Source organism: Varroa jacobsoni, unplaced genomic scaffold, assembly GCF_002532875.2.
Source record: "Varroa jacobsoni isolate VJ856 unplaced genomic scaffold, vjacob_1.0 scaffold_1302, whole genome shotgun sequence".
Classification (NCBI taxonomy): Eukaryota; Metazoa; Arthropoda; class Arachnida; order Mesostigmata; family Varroidae; genus Varroa; species Varroa jacobsoni.
The window spans coordinates 674,317-689,412 of NW_019214204.1; positions in this window are offsets into that span (position 1 = coordinate 674,317).

The window sequence follows — 15,096 nt, forward strand, 5'->3', positions numbered from 1 at the left end:
TTCATGCTCTTACAATATTTTTTGGTAATAGGCAACATATGGCCAAATTGCAATGCTTATCCTGTCAGAATAATTCTCTGAAACACTTGTTTTAGTCAGACTAATACTCGAGAGTACTGATTCACACGAGACGAGATTGTTCATTGAGAATACAGTTGCGTCTACTCATGTGTTCATCGTCGAGTCGATATAATGTTTACTTCATAGCTTATATAAAGTCCTAGACATCTTCACCTACGTCACGAAACAGTGACAGAAAGTTATTATGGAATAACGCGGTTTTGCCCTTGATTGGCTAGATAGTATAAAATTTTTTGGGACTATTACTTTGGAACCATCGTACAGTATCAGAGGAAAGGAAGACTGGGTCTTAAATCTAGTACTTAATATATGAAAGTAGAGATTACCTAAGCAAGAACCACATATAGCTTTTCCCCTGTGACGAGCCGACTTTCGACTATGTTGCCATGTTCTCTGTGTCAGTAACAAATCAATGTGATGATGTTTTAGCACGAATTATAACAAAGTAATAAACCTTCGAGGAATTGATAGTTCTACTTACTGTTTAGTGCTCTTCTATTACCTTCTCCATTCTACTGAATGTAAGTAATAACGATGAACCTTATTTCCTCAACTCAGCGAAGACGAGACGGAGCATCATGGTTATAACAAACAAATCGTAGCACATTTCAACTATCCATATTCCACAGTTCAAAGTGAAGAAAGCTTCAAAAATAGACGTGACCAACACGCATATATAAGAAACCGTGTGACGCTCTAAAATGATGTTCTGATGCGGAAATCAAAAAGTATTTAACTTAAGAGACGTAGGATTAGCGTTAGGAAGAAACAAGTTTTTTTTTTCAAGCTAACCATATACTCAGCTTTTCACTCCAAATTCATTTTTTCAACTCTAAGCTCATGTGTTAAGTTAACAAAGTTAAGCTTGAGAGGTACACTTATAAGGCTGCTGCTAGCTTTGATTATGACCTAGAGACACTTAACAATAGGAACTAGTTATAATAGTAATAGCTTGTGTGAATATATTTAAGTACGTCGATGCGTTTCGCAAATGACTATCTCAGTAAAATACAGTATTTCTCTAAAACACACTTAATTAAAATCCGATCGATTCAAAGCAAACTATTGGAGTTGCCAGGAAACATGTCCGTCTGCTGAACTATATCAAGTAACCAGTGACTAGCTGCCTCGGAAGGCACCACTGCTTTTTCGACCTGTTCTTCTGATAAACTCAAACAGGCCATTCCATATTGAAGACATTGGTAAGTAGGGTTATTCCCATCTAGGAAACCTTCATGGCATATAAGAATAGCAATATAACTGACTTAGCTGAGGTCCTTCTAAAAAATTACAGGCTGTATGTATTGCCCGTTGAATCTATCCAGATGGAGAATCTTTCGAAACTGGCAAAGAATATATGACTGTTAAGGTGACAAAGCTTCTTGGATTGCTGCCAATAGCAGCAGCGCTCCCTCCACGAGTGGGCCTTCTTTTACCAGGTGGACGGTATAGACATAGTAGAATGTTGTGGTATCGAAAACGCGATATAAATCACTAGACGAGATCAGTTTATAAGAAGGCTAGTCCTTGAATATATAAAGCATACTAACAGCGACACAACACAGCCTCAGCCCTAGTGAAACTTCTAAATAAAAACGCGTGTCATTTTCGCTTAGAGATCCTCTGACATCTGTTCAGCGATCTCCCGCTGCGGTCGGAATAGTGCGAAAAATTCGAGGCTCAAACAACCTGTACCTGGCATAAAAATACGTATGCTAACCAAGCAAACGATAAGACCCAGAATTTTCAAATTCAAGAGACAAAAAGGTCAAGACCAGTCGGCCTTGTGGCTGTACCCCTGAGCATAAATAGGTATGTGATTTGGAAGATATGTAAGCTAAAAAACTGTCCATACAGAAGAACTGACAAGTTACTCAAGTAATGAATATTTAAAAAGTCTCGCAAATTGCAAAGCGATGGGTGCTCAAAACAAAGTTCTTCATTTATTATTATTATTATTATTACCGTTTGTTATTATTATTACATTGAGGAACAAGTTGTTACACAAGATAGGGATACTTATGAACATGTTTCATTGCAGTTAATCATCTTCTGAAAACCTTAATAACAGCGAAAATGAGTCGGCCGTTTGGCTTCAGAGAAACATGGTCGCCGCCCAAAGTCCATGTCTACCTTTACCCTGCAGAGAGACTGCGTGATTCTACGAAGATTAACGCATTAACAAATTTAGGTGGAGTTCTTAGACTGGAAAAAAAATTCGAACTTCTTGTAGTAACGTTAGCTGGCTATCTGAAGAAGACGAATGCTTCTTGATGTTCTCTTAATAGTTCAATATGTTAGGTAATGTCTTCGTATATAGATAGCGCAGATAAGCGTGCTCAATAACCGTACCGCTACTTTGAATAGCGCCCAGGAAATAATACAGTGAAACATATTTTGCTTATAAAACTTTCACAACTTCTCGTTTGAAAGTTACTTGAAAACAGTTCCCTATTCAAACCCAAAAAATGTCCAGTGGCAGCGTAACCAAAGGCTGTTGCAACGCGTCAAGATGAACTGAACGAGCTAGCGTTTAGTAAATCGAGTTCAATCATCTAATTAAATTTGTGTCATAGATTGCAGGAATACACTCAAAAAACATGCTTCAAATATTATCCTATAGCGATCAAGTACACTGCTAAGCGTTCCAAAACGGGACCCGGGTTCGTTTCCTATCGATACTGATCTTTGACAACAGCCGCTATCGTATACTGCAGGTACCATCATAAACCTTTCAGGCTACTTTAGACGGCATATATGAGTCGATGGTATACGCCTAAGGCATCGTATAGAGGCGGTTTTTTGACGGTATATCTGGCCATCCGTTGGAAAGCGTACGATAGAAAGCTTTTTATCATTGCCTTTAGCCGACCCGTACAAGGACGATTGCCGACTACAAGCCATCGTGCAAACAATAACAACTCTCCATTGTCGTATTTTACTGGCGACATGGTGAGAGATGAGATCTCGTCGATGTCTGATGCATATTTTCCTCAGACCACAAAATCGAATTTCGTTCGTCACAGCGCTTAAAGAAGCTTGAAATGATACTCGGCTGGTCACTATCCCATGCTCAAGATCATTGGCTTCTGTTTGCTTAGTGAAAGGCTTACCGGGAAGGCTGTAAGGTACTATGCAGGCACTGTTTAGATGGGTAAGAACCAAAATTGTTGCACGGCGCGATGTTAGAATTAGCTATTGAAGTATTGGAAGCTATCTAGATTCGTCTCACGTCTAAAAAAAAGGTCAGAGGTAGATAAGGATACCACAGTCACGCATATGTAACACGGCCGGTCAATTTTTTGAAACTGTACGTGGTCAACGTGAATATCATATAGCTAAATTGTTTGTTTATGCGCATCTCTACATTACGTTTATTTTCTTCGATAATTGCTCGCCGTCAGTTCGGGCACATGAATGTATCGGTGGCTGGCTGCCTGAAGACACGCTGAGCCCCGTTGTTTAGTCTTGATGTGAAACGTATATAAAGGAAGATAAAGAGCGCTACCAGAATCGGGATTGAATTGGTACGAGATTATTTTGAGAGCGAATATCGAATTCTCAAATAATTGATGAGATAATTTACTTTTTATCAAAAAAAAAACAACATTAAAAAAAATGGTGCACAGTTAGGTTAGGCTATTCATAATCAACAATACATTGTCGTTAAATAAAAGATGCTTTAAGGCAACGTCAATAACAGCCAATGCATGATCTCGACTTGGTTGCCCCTAGTTTTATTTAAAGCGTATCTAATTTATATGTTGGTGTAGCGAACCTTCGAAGTACACCCACAACGTCAGGGTTAACGTTTAACGGCGTCTAGCTATGTTAATTACTGTTAAACAATGACGACGGTATGGCTCTTGGTTCATGGTCACCCACGTTGGCTCTTTCCCGTAAACACAAGGCATATGGGTAAGAGAAGAAGCATCACCGCGAGGCTTAATAGTGTCGGATACATAGAGAATGGGCAAGCTTTAACAATGAGCTAATGCAATTTTGAGTTTTTTTTTGCCACGCCTATGAATATGTGCCTGAAGCGACTTGAGAACAACCCGGCTCTGATACAAGGGCATGACAAGATCAGACCAAGGAGCGTTGCGACTTACATTTATCAGCCCGTCCGTCATCAGTTACTATCTACATGCGTTTCATGCATACTCTCAGGGACATCGCACACGCCCTTATCTCGGCACGCCTCCGCCAGTCAGAGTGGTGCGTTAACGCGGTAGTCGTTAGCGTCCAGGTGTTCTTAGCGTTGCTTTGTGCATTCGTCGCTTAGAGTTAATACCCTTCATCTAGCGTATAAACAGCCAATGTCTGACGAACGCATGCGTCGGGAAGAATATATCAGCTCGTCTTAAAATTTGTGGCTACTACTAGCTTTTATAAAGTCACGCTTTATAAATAGAGGACAAAAAAAAAAAAGATCAATCGCAAGGGTGCGCTTTTTCAACTAGCAGCATTCTAAATGTCATTAAGTTCTAAACGTGGTGTGCTATCGCGTAAATTGTTTGGGCTGGCCACCAGGCCGCCAAAATAACACGGCCCCAACGTGCCTTGACGAAAGATGTTGATCTCATATTGATAATTGAAATATCAATTGAATCTAAGAGTAACGTCTCAATGGGGCAGTTGCACAAGAAGAAAAGCTAAGATGAAGAACGAGAAACGCTTTGTGAGGGAGCGACTTCTGGAATCACAAGTCCGAATGATTCTTCTTGATCATTCTTTTTCCTTCTTGATTGATAAATTTTCTGATCGCAGACACCAAGTCACGCTCGTCCTAAAGTGGACGACTTTGTAGGTGGAACCGAACTCATAAAAGGCTTTTACAAGGCTACTTCCACATGCCGATATTGCCCGCAAGCTAGAAGCAGAGAGAAAATCTGCCCACGATTTTGCTCAAATTTGGCGCATGACCAAGAATCAAGAAGAGACAAAACCCGAGTTATTCTGAGTAATTTAATGCGTTGGAGATCTACGGAAAAGACGGACGAATGATACTGAGGATATTTCCGAATCGATTATAGCTTTTGCTTTGGGTGTCTCGCTAAAAGCTATGTGAGACATGATTTTGCCCCTTTCTTTTTGAGGGCAACTGTCTCTAGTTTATTTGTGTAATGAACGGTGCTACGTCGTATATGCGCTAAGCAGCCTTTTTGGGTAGCACCAGCCTTGACTAACCTTTCGGAAACGATAATGAGTACCTCTGCCTGACTTCCCAATATTAGAACTTTTTATAGCCGTAAAGTAATGCGTGCTTGTGTATCGTAAAGGCAAAAGCCTTGTGCTAGCACTTTTACCGTAATTTCATGGAAAAACCACCCGTTCGCTCGCAATTTTTCCTATGCAAAACAGATCTGATACAGTGTTACCCAAAAGAACAGTTTCCGTACGTTTTGCCAAGCTTGATTTGCTTAAATGGTAGAGCATTTAATCTTTCATTTAGAGCAGATCCGGAGTAACGCAGAAATCTCACACATTGTTGACTATGATTGAAGATATTTCCGCAGTCGAACTAAACATCTGCATATGGTTAGTTTGTAGTAATAGCACACATCACGGTACTGTCGCTAGAAAAGCATTTTTAAACGGCTGTTAAAGACATGTACGGTGCAAGCGCTGCTTAACACAATCCGCATCACTACCCAAGACACAATTCAGGTACCAGAGTTCGAAACTCGACAATTAGAACCGGGTTTATCTTTCGAATGGATCGCATTTAAGGTTTTGGCCCGTAACGTTCAACACATCTATAGGCGTTCCGGAGAGAAAGTTCACAAGCCTTATGTAATCCACCGTTCGAACGGTACAAATGTTGTGGACTGTAATTTCTATCCACGGTACAGAAGCCTTATAATTCAAATATAAATGGTGTTCCGAGTACGTGAATGGTCGCTGGATAAAACTAGGGGGTTATGGATGACAAATTACGTGACGAAGTGGGTGTTTCGAGTGTTTACCGCTAATGGTGTGGAGGTTGTCGCACGACATGAAAATTCAGTCGATCTGATTCCGATCAAAAACGTGCCGTTATGCCAAACGGAGACTTAGAGCCGAGCATTAGATTACGAACATCTTACAAGTTAGAAACATAGTACTCTAAGTGTCGGCCTGCCTGATACGCATGCTTGAAATTGGTCATGCGAAAATGCAGAAAAGGAAGAGATAATTAAATAATAGTTCCAGTAAGTGGCCAGCTTTCTATAGAAGTTTAAACAACTTCTCCAACGACAGTGTAACCAGACTAAGGTACAGAGCTACCTTAGATAAAATTCGACAGTGTATTAATAAAGTCCTTTTCAACTTCATTTGATTGTCCAGTGGTTGTATGCTATTTCACGGATTTCAGGTTCATTACCATTTACTGATGCCGCTAATCAGCACCTTTGTTCAGTTGTGAAAAAGATCTTTTCAAGAACTTCAATCTGGAATTGAAAATACAAACTTGTTTTGGCTTGCCGCCGAAAGATCCACATTACCAACGCATCAATTTAGAATTGCATTACTTTTTTCGCTAAATCAGCGACGTATATGTTTATAATATGGCAGTTTGAGGACGTACGACAACAACGTAAATTTTCTATAACTGAATAACAACAACATTATATAATAAGTAACGCATTGATTTATTATCGAGGTTAATATTGATTCATTGAACTCGTTAAGATGAAGAAGTTTTTACAAGGTGATTTCTGCGAGAAATAGAAAACTGCCCCTAATTTCTAATAACCTGATAGAGACTTTGTGGAAACATTGAATATATCTCTAAACGGGAAGCGGTCACTTTGATTGTCTATCAGTTTCGCTATCAACAACATCTCAGATTCATAAATTTTGTGCTTAAAACTGCTTGAAGCTACAATATTTACGCACGCAATAACTTTATGCTTAATAGAAGTGGGTTTGATTTCGACCCAATCATAACGATTTGAAGGCGAGACATTTTTTCACAACAAACAGCCTCCTCTATGTATAAGATCATAAACCTATATGATGTCTAGTTCTGATGTTGGCTGTGCCAGTTTTAAATTAAATCTTAAAAATTCGGGCATTGTGGGACTCGATAGCTGCCAATCGCACCCCAGAACAAGTACCACTACTGCCGTTTAGGCTCTAGAATCTGCTGGACCAATATGAAATTGAAGCCTCTGACAACAGGAACTACTGAAAGTGAGTTTCCTCTTTTATGTTTTTTTTAAAAAACCTTCACATCCTGAACGTTAGGATGTTATGTTTGGGTGGAAACTAAATCATTTTTAGGACAGATTTTGTAAATTAAAGAAGTTAATTTCCCAAGAGAGGTGAGAAAAATATATTTCAGACGCACATTGCGGTTGAAACTTCAACGCCGTCCTGACGCTGGTGTTTTTTTAAATTGAAATAAGTCGCTTTGGCGTCGTAACGAAAGCTCGGTTTAGGGGTATATTTTTATTAATGTTAACTGTCTAGTGCGAACCGCAGAAACGCTTACTAAATCAACTACAGTTTGACAACTATGAATTCAAGGGATTTGTCCGCTATAGATAATCGCGAGAGTACGCATACCAATTGGATGCTGCCATACAATATTTCAGACGTAAATTTGCTGGGGGCAACTGCTCACATTAGTAAGTCTGGGCTATCAGGGTTTCTTCATCGGTTCTATCGCTATCAGCCTTCTGTAGTGTTAGTTTCGCCGATTAGAGTTTGATACTGAAGGTCGACCGTCAGGTCTGCATAGAAATCAAGCCTGCTAGTTTAATCAGTAGTGCTCTCAGGAAGTATACATTATTAATATCTTCACATTCTAACAGTGAGCACATCAGGGCATCGAACCCAGCACTAAGTCTCACTCAAAACAACGACGCATAATTCGTTTTTACGTTATTAGGTAATAGAACATATATACGTAACTGGGAATATTTGCGACCTATCTCAGGTCGTGATACGAGGCACACGCAAACTGTATTTATTGAAGTTGGGTTTTATCAGAAAATTGGCCGCGTTCCATGACACCTACTCCTATAGTCATGCCTGCATGCAGTGAGGATTGGGCTGTTGATCAAGCGCCTATTTCTTCCACCCCTAGATTATGCTCTTGTCTCGTTCGAAAGGCCTACCTAAATGTTTTCTCAGTTGATACAAATTTACTACAGAAAGCTTTTTTTTTTTTTTTACAGAAAGAGAATTTTGATGTAACTCAACTTCATCTTTAAACCCGTCTCTTTTGTTGAATTTAATGGCTTGTATAGATAGATGGTCGATCAGAGCCAGACATCATTGAAATACAGTATTATGAAAAGTTATCTTAGCTCATATGTAGTTAGCTTGATGCTGACGTGTTGGGCCATAGTTATTTTTGTAGACTCTGAAATCGACTTACAATATTTGATTGAATGGAAGTCAATTATCATAAAGTCAAGACGTTTTCGCGAGTCTTCGATGAGTCTTCCAATGAACTTCCAATGACGCAGCTCACTCGCGTAATTCTCGGTCGGTTTGTGATGGAGTTACATATGTAGTTTAATTTTGATGATGCATGACGTTGTTACTGCGTTCGTTTTGCAATCGTAAGGCCATCTGACCTAGGACATGCAAGCGACCGTAAGCATTTTATAGGTAAAGTTCCGATTAGCGAGTCATACGAAAATTTTCGCCCCGTAGCTTTACTTCGAACACTGGTATAAAGCAAGTGTGAAAATTCAGCCCGAATAACACTATATGACCATGAAGATATTTTAACCACCTTCGTATGTGGTAAGGGCATGTAAGCATAGTTTAGGTTTATAGTTCATATACGCGATACGTTTAGAGAAAGCTGAGCACAAGGCACGAAACGACTTTGTTTATTTAAAAAAATCAATGTATATCGATTTCTAATTAATATCCGGGCAAGCAAAACATCAGCACTCATTCACAAAAGCTAATGCGGCCATATCTACGCAGTATATGGCGGCTGACACTCCGTACGGGAGATTCGTCTCAATAGGTTTGCAATAGGTCGCGACTGTTTTGTCAAACCCAATCTACAAAGTTACGGGTTAGGCTTCGGAACATCGTTGACGTGCTTGTATGCTTTTGAGATCTCATGCTGACATCGGCAGACATTCTTGCGTGCTGCGCATGCCATTCCTGCAGGATTTTTATTTTTTCTATATTCGACCCGCAATAGGAATGCGGCAGGCGGGCAGGCAACTGGGGTCATGGTGTTCATACCATTGTTACACTGAGAGCAAGCACGCCGACCGTTAAGACTCGGAAATGAGATGTTGTGCACAAAGGTTAGTACAACTGAGTCTGCCGACAAAATCATTCACAGGTCTAGCTTCTCCCAACAGTAACTTAATACGGCATTATTATGACGCCGGTGTTCACAGTTGGCATTTGTCAACTGGCTTAGCATTTTGAGCAATCCTTGTTGTGCATCTACAAAATGTTATAAAAGTTAAAAGTTATAAAGAAGTTACAAGTTGAAATTCGCCTAAATTAGTTTGGAATGCTGGTCATTCCATCAGATTCCTCAAACACTGGCTACGTCAACGTTGGAAAAGGACGAAGAAATCCGCATACTGAAACACTCCTATAAGACAATTCACTTGATAAGCTCCTACCGCTTGCATTGTGTCCGTGACTGTTTTAAGCGTAATGTTGTTCTTCACAGCACACAGCTGAAAATATCGACCGATAATTCAATAACAAATGAGCAGTATTAACATTTAGCTGTGATATACTAAATGGATTACAGGCGCAGTAGATGAATAACTGATTATGGCCGAGAACCCCTTGGATGCTCCTGCAGCATATGGTCATCGATGGGATTTTCAACACCGAATCCAATTTATCTACAATTTCAAGAACATATACACCTAGTAAATTATTTTTTATACTTAATTAATTAAATATATTACTTACAATTACATACATACATACTAGTCAATATATGAATATTTATCTCAATCGTAAGGGATTTCATAATAAAGCAAACTCTATAAATCAGTTGTTTGCCATAGTACACAATAGGCTGCCGATAATTAATGCGCCATATTATTGTTTTGTCCTAAAACGTACATGTCTGAAATCATTCTCTCCTATTATACTCTATTTGAACATTTCTTTTTTTCAGGTCATTATTTGGAGTGGCAATAAAAAAAAAAGTGAGTAGTTTGTGTCGATACCAAATCGTGTAAGATCCCTTTGTTTTGGTCCACTTGAACAAAAACTAGTTACTGCAAGCGCTTCCTGATCTGCAAAGTGACAAGTTACCATTAACTGCTCAGGCTAATCCAGCATAGGTTACCCTGTAACCCTAACTTTGATGGAGCGCCTGATCTAGAATCACTGTAACAGGCAACATTATAAGGCAAAATAGATCGCATTCATGCCGTAACAAAGAAAACCGAAAGCACATTTCATTGTAGCCGGTCGAAACACTGTATCGTATTAGCACTATGGCCGTGGCACACGGTTCGCAACGTGGGCGGTAAGTGAGCGCTTCTGTCTGAGGTGCTTCACTTAACCGCCATCTAAAATGGCGTTTCAGTAGTCTTCTGATTCTCTATCTTCCGCTCTTTCCGACAGCGAAAAGCGGCTCGCGATCAGCCAAAACACGACTGGCTCAGCAAACTTTTTCGCATTAGCTTTAGACGTCAGTACAGCACGATCGACGTACTGTAGGTACATCGACATAGGTAACAAAACGCCAACCAGAAAGCAGGCTTCGCAATACGTTGATGAACGGGAACATCAGTCTGTTCTGAATGACACGCTGCTTCAACTGCTAAGGAAAACGCAAATGAGTTATATAACAAGTTTCAGCGTTTTTCCTCTCGTAGCTCTCTTTCTTTTTGCCGCTAAGTGAAATTACCCATTACCCCTTTAACGTTTATTTGTATTTACATTTACTTGTACACGTTTATAAATTACACTCGCTTTGTGTCTATAGTTTCATTTAGAATATCTTTTATATAATAGATACAAATAAAAGTATGGTGATTAGCTGACAGTGTATTTGAGATGGGATAGATTCTAAAATCAAATTGCTTACTGGCTTAGACACAATGTGTGTTGAAGCGCAGAACACGGGTTTTCTTCAGAAACTTACTTTTTCGTTCTGTTTAATAAAATCAGACTACTCTCTCAGGCAGCGTATAGCAACTGGCTTGAAGCTGCCGTGAACCAGCCTTTTCGCTGATCTCGTTTAATATTACTGCTCATTTTTTTTCCCAGCGTCTCTTTTTTTGTCCGATTAGAAAAGCTTAACGTCACCAGTTTGGCAAAGATACTCATCGCTAACGTGAGCGCTTTAACTTTGTTTTCACGTTTTAGGGGACTATAACGTAGGGATCATTTTTCCAATACGGGACGAGCTGACTATGCCAGCCCAGCTCTGCTCCATCCTATCCAAAATATAAACAAATGATACGGGTAAGTGGTGTAATGATACAGTTTACAATTGACGCTTTCCTAAAGGGAACGATCGCAGAAGTTCTGTGATTTGAATATAATCGATAAGGAAAATGGCACCATTTCAGTAGATGCAATTGCTGGCAAAATTCAGTTGTATCATTGCATTGTAATGGCAATGATGGGCCTATTACTACATGCTGGAGATGAAACGTTGTGTGAATGTTTGAGTGTGTATATATAATTAAATATACCCAGTACTATATGGTTTCCCAATCAGTCAGATGCTAGCAGCAAATTCATTATATGTTCGGCTTCACTCTGCATGACCTTCTTTGATTTCCTATGAATGCGTTCTATAAGAAATTCTAGTGTTGAAGAGCTCACCCTTGGCGGGGTCTGGGCATACTGTTCCCCCACCGCAGCTGCTGGCCGGCACGTTCCGCATACGAACAGTTAGCCATCTGCTTGTACTGCCAACTCTACCTGCACTTTTACGGCTAGCAAGAAGCACTAACGGTTGACATATATCTAATGGAATCGTTTCTATCAAGTACCTCACTGAATCCTGTCAGTAAGTAACACGTCTAACCAACCTTGAAAATCTCGACACGTCAATTGCTCATGCTTCGCATACTGGACAGACGTTCGCAGTATACTTTTCAAGTAACAATGGACGCAAATGTGACAGGTTTTTCGAAGTATCCGAGACACAGTAAGCTTCGACATAAATATTCAAGCTGCGATTTATATGCTGACAGTGTCCTACCGCTTCTGCATATATGTCTCGTACGTGTTCGAATCGTATGCGAGGCACCGTAAGCCGTTTTATTAACGTGTAAATAAGTTCAGTGTTTTCTAATGTTGGTCCAGATAAGTTTCTAGAAGCGGTACCGAGAAACATATTTCGCAGGTGGTGCAAAAATTTCACGACAAAAATTTCTCGATGCTGCATCCCTACGAGTTGAGTCACTTTATATTATGCTAGCCCCGTGCCTCGATTTAGTAATCTGTCGTAAAATATATGTGCACCTGTGTTAGCCTGATAATATACCTATAAAAAAAATAAAACCTAGCAATCAAAGCTGATTATTTCCGGCAACCCATTGGTCCTGGTGATGGCACAGCTGCAGCGTGGCAGGCAGCCTGCCTGTTGCTAAAACGTAAAATATCGTATTTTATAATGACTTCCCTAGAATCGTCTCAGTGGGTGCCAGGAAAGCCTCACATTCATGTGCTAAAAATGTCGAAGGATTGCGAAGTCTTTGAATGAAAGAGGAGCCAAATGACGAACAAGTTTCATAGACCATGCATGAGCACATGCTGTTGCTTGAGTAGACCGACCAAATATCCTAGCAGTAGGTTAAAAAAGGCATAAGTAAGTAAATTCATCTATTATCAACAAATTTCTAAATATCTTCACACGCTTCATGCTAGGTCGAACTTAGATACAATGATTGAAGATAAAATTCGTCTACTGGGCTACGACAATGCTAAGGAGAAGCTAAACCCAATTGGTTAGCTTCAGCGTTATGCTACAATAGTAAACGGATTTCACGAAATGTAAGTGACGGTATATTGTGTCCAAGGGTGCATTGACATATAAGCAATTTGTATGTTACCGCTTAGATTTTGCGACGCGTGATATTGGTGGGCGTATTCTCCAACAGTAACTGTAATGTTTTTAATTATACACCGGCTGCGGCCCCATAGTAGACGAATAGGATCGAGTGAAGATCATTTTGATTTTACTAGGCGTTGTTTAGCAAGTTACGGTGTTTCGTTGAAGTATAATCGGAACCTGAGGCTATTTTTTTTTTAAATTTGAAAAATTAATTTGAGATTAGTTTACTAGACAAGCTCAGTGGGCTTGAAACCGAGCTTGAGTTATTGATCAGTTTTATCATCAACTAAACACGTTACCAGGAGGTTCTCACGTTATACGAATCTAAGCAAACGACAATGGTCCGACGCACAAGACAAGGGGAAGTAAGATAAGGCATTTTTCCTGATTGCATTACGAAAGTGCGTGCGTCTATTGAGTGTTATTGTACTCACTTGGAAAGTACTTTTTAATTTCTAATAGTTCCTTCCTCAGATGCTGGACAACCTTACAAAACAGCTCGGGCTCACAACCACATAAGTTTCCACGAACAGAAATAGCCAGCCGTGATCGTTTATATCCAGCCCTTCGACCCCTTAGACAGACTTCGTTTCATGCTGGTAGCCAACCGTCTGTAGTAATTAATACCTAGGAGCTTGAGCACCGTGCATAAAATACGAAAGACAGTATTGAACCCTAAGACAGAGTGTCCACATATGGCCAGCTCAGCCAAGTGGAGAGCAACTGCATTTATGTACCAGCTCTAATCGTACATTGACTAAACAAAGCTTATCGATTTTCCTGTCTAATACCGAATGGACCACATACAGAACCAGAATTGACCATCTTAACTTTCGAAACTGTAGTTCCTAAAGAGGCTCCTGGAGGAAACACAACTTTGGGTCCGACAGAAACCGGCACAGGATTTTGAGCGCTCGAATCTGCGCTGCAATCTGAAGCATCGCCTTTCCCCAAAGGAACAATCTTCTAACGCGTATCGAAAGAATTATCAGCACACGATACGTATGCTCTTGTAGTAGATGCTCTCGTCATACGACCCGTTTTTTGAGGGTGTTCTGTGCATATAGCAGTATTCAGTTCAATGATTCAAGCGAAATCGCAGCAAAGCGAGATCGCATTGTATCAGGTGGCCTCCTTTTTCTTCCCGTGACTAACTTATTGAGCCAAATATGGTCTCCTAATAGTATAACGAGTGTGGGAAGTTAACCCACACCAAAAATCACAATGACACCCAGAAGCTTAGGTGACGGCCAGTGCTAAACTACAGACATGGCCGCCGGCTATCAAAGACCAAGAATTTGTGTATTTCGCCAATGTGCATAACTTTTTCATAAATTACTTTACGATTAATAGTAAGTGTGAACGCAAAGAAATTCTGTTCCCAAATTACCTTTCGTAAAGGTAATACTAATAATATTTCTACAAAAAGAAAATACATTTTATGCTGATCTAATCGTAAGTCGATTTAAGAAAACCATTTTAGAGTTCTGAAACAGGTTTAGTCGTTTGCCCAACGGCAGCTTGTCCCATAATAAGCACGGCCCAGTGGAGGAGAGGAAGGTTTGGCATATTAACAGATTGACATGTAGCAGCTGGGGTAGCGCTCCCTGAGATAGAGCCTTATTTCAGTCAAAGATGAAACAGGATATACCGTTCTTTACGCGCACACACAGGAACACTTGGTCTATTTATTGTTTGCATGAGTTGTAAAATATAAGCAAACTGCTACCTACCTAATGGCTTAAAAATCTAGTGGCAACTTGGGATAATTAAGAAGTAATTCTGCCACGTCAGGCAGGATTATTAGTAGGCCCACCAACTGTGCTGTCCCCTTGGACAAGCATACCAGCTAACTATAAAGGTCCAAAACTTATTCCATCTGTACTAAACTCAACTTGAAGTTGGTCTAAAGCTGTCCTTCATAGGTTTCCAACATAGGTATCACTTTGCCTTGAAGCAGGCCAATTCGCGTAGCAAAAACTGTTGCATATATTTTGGAG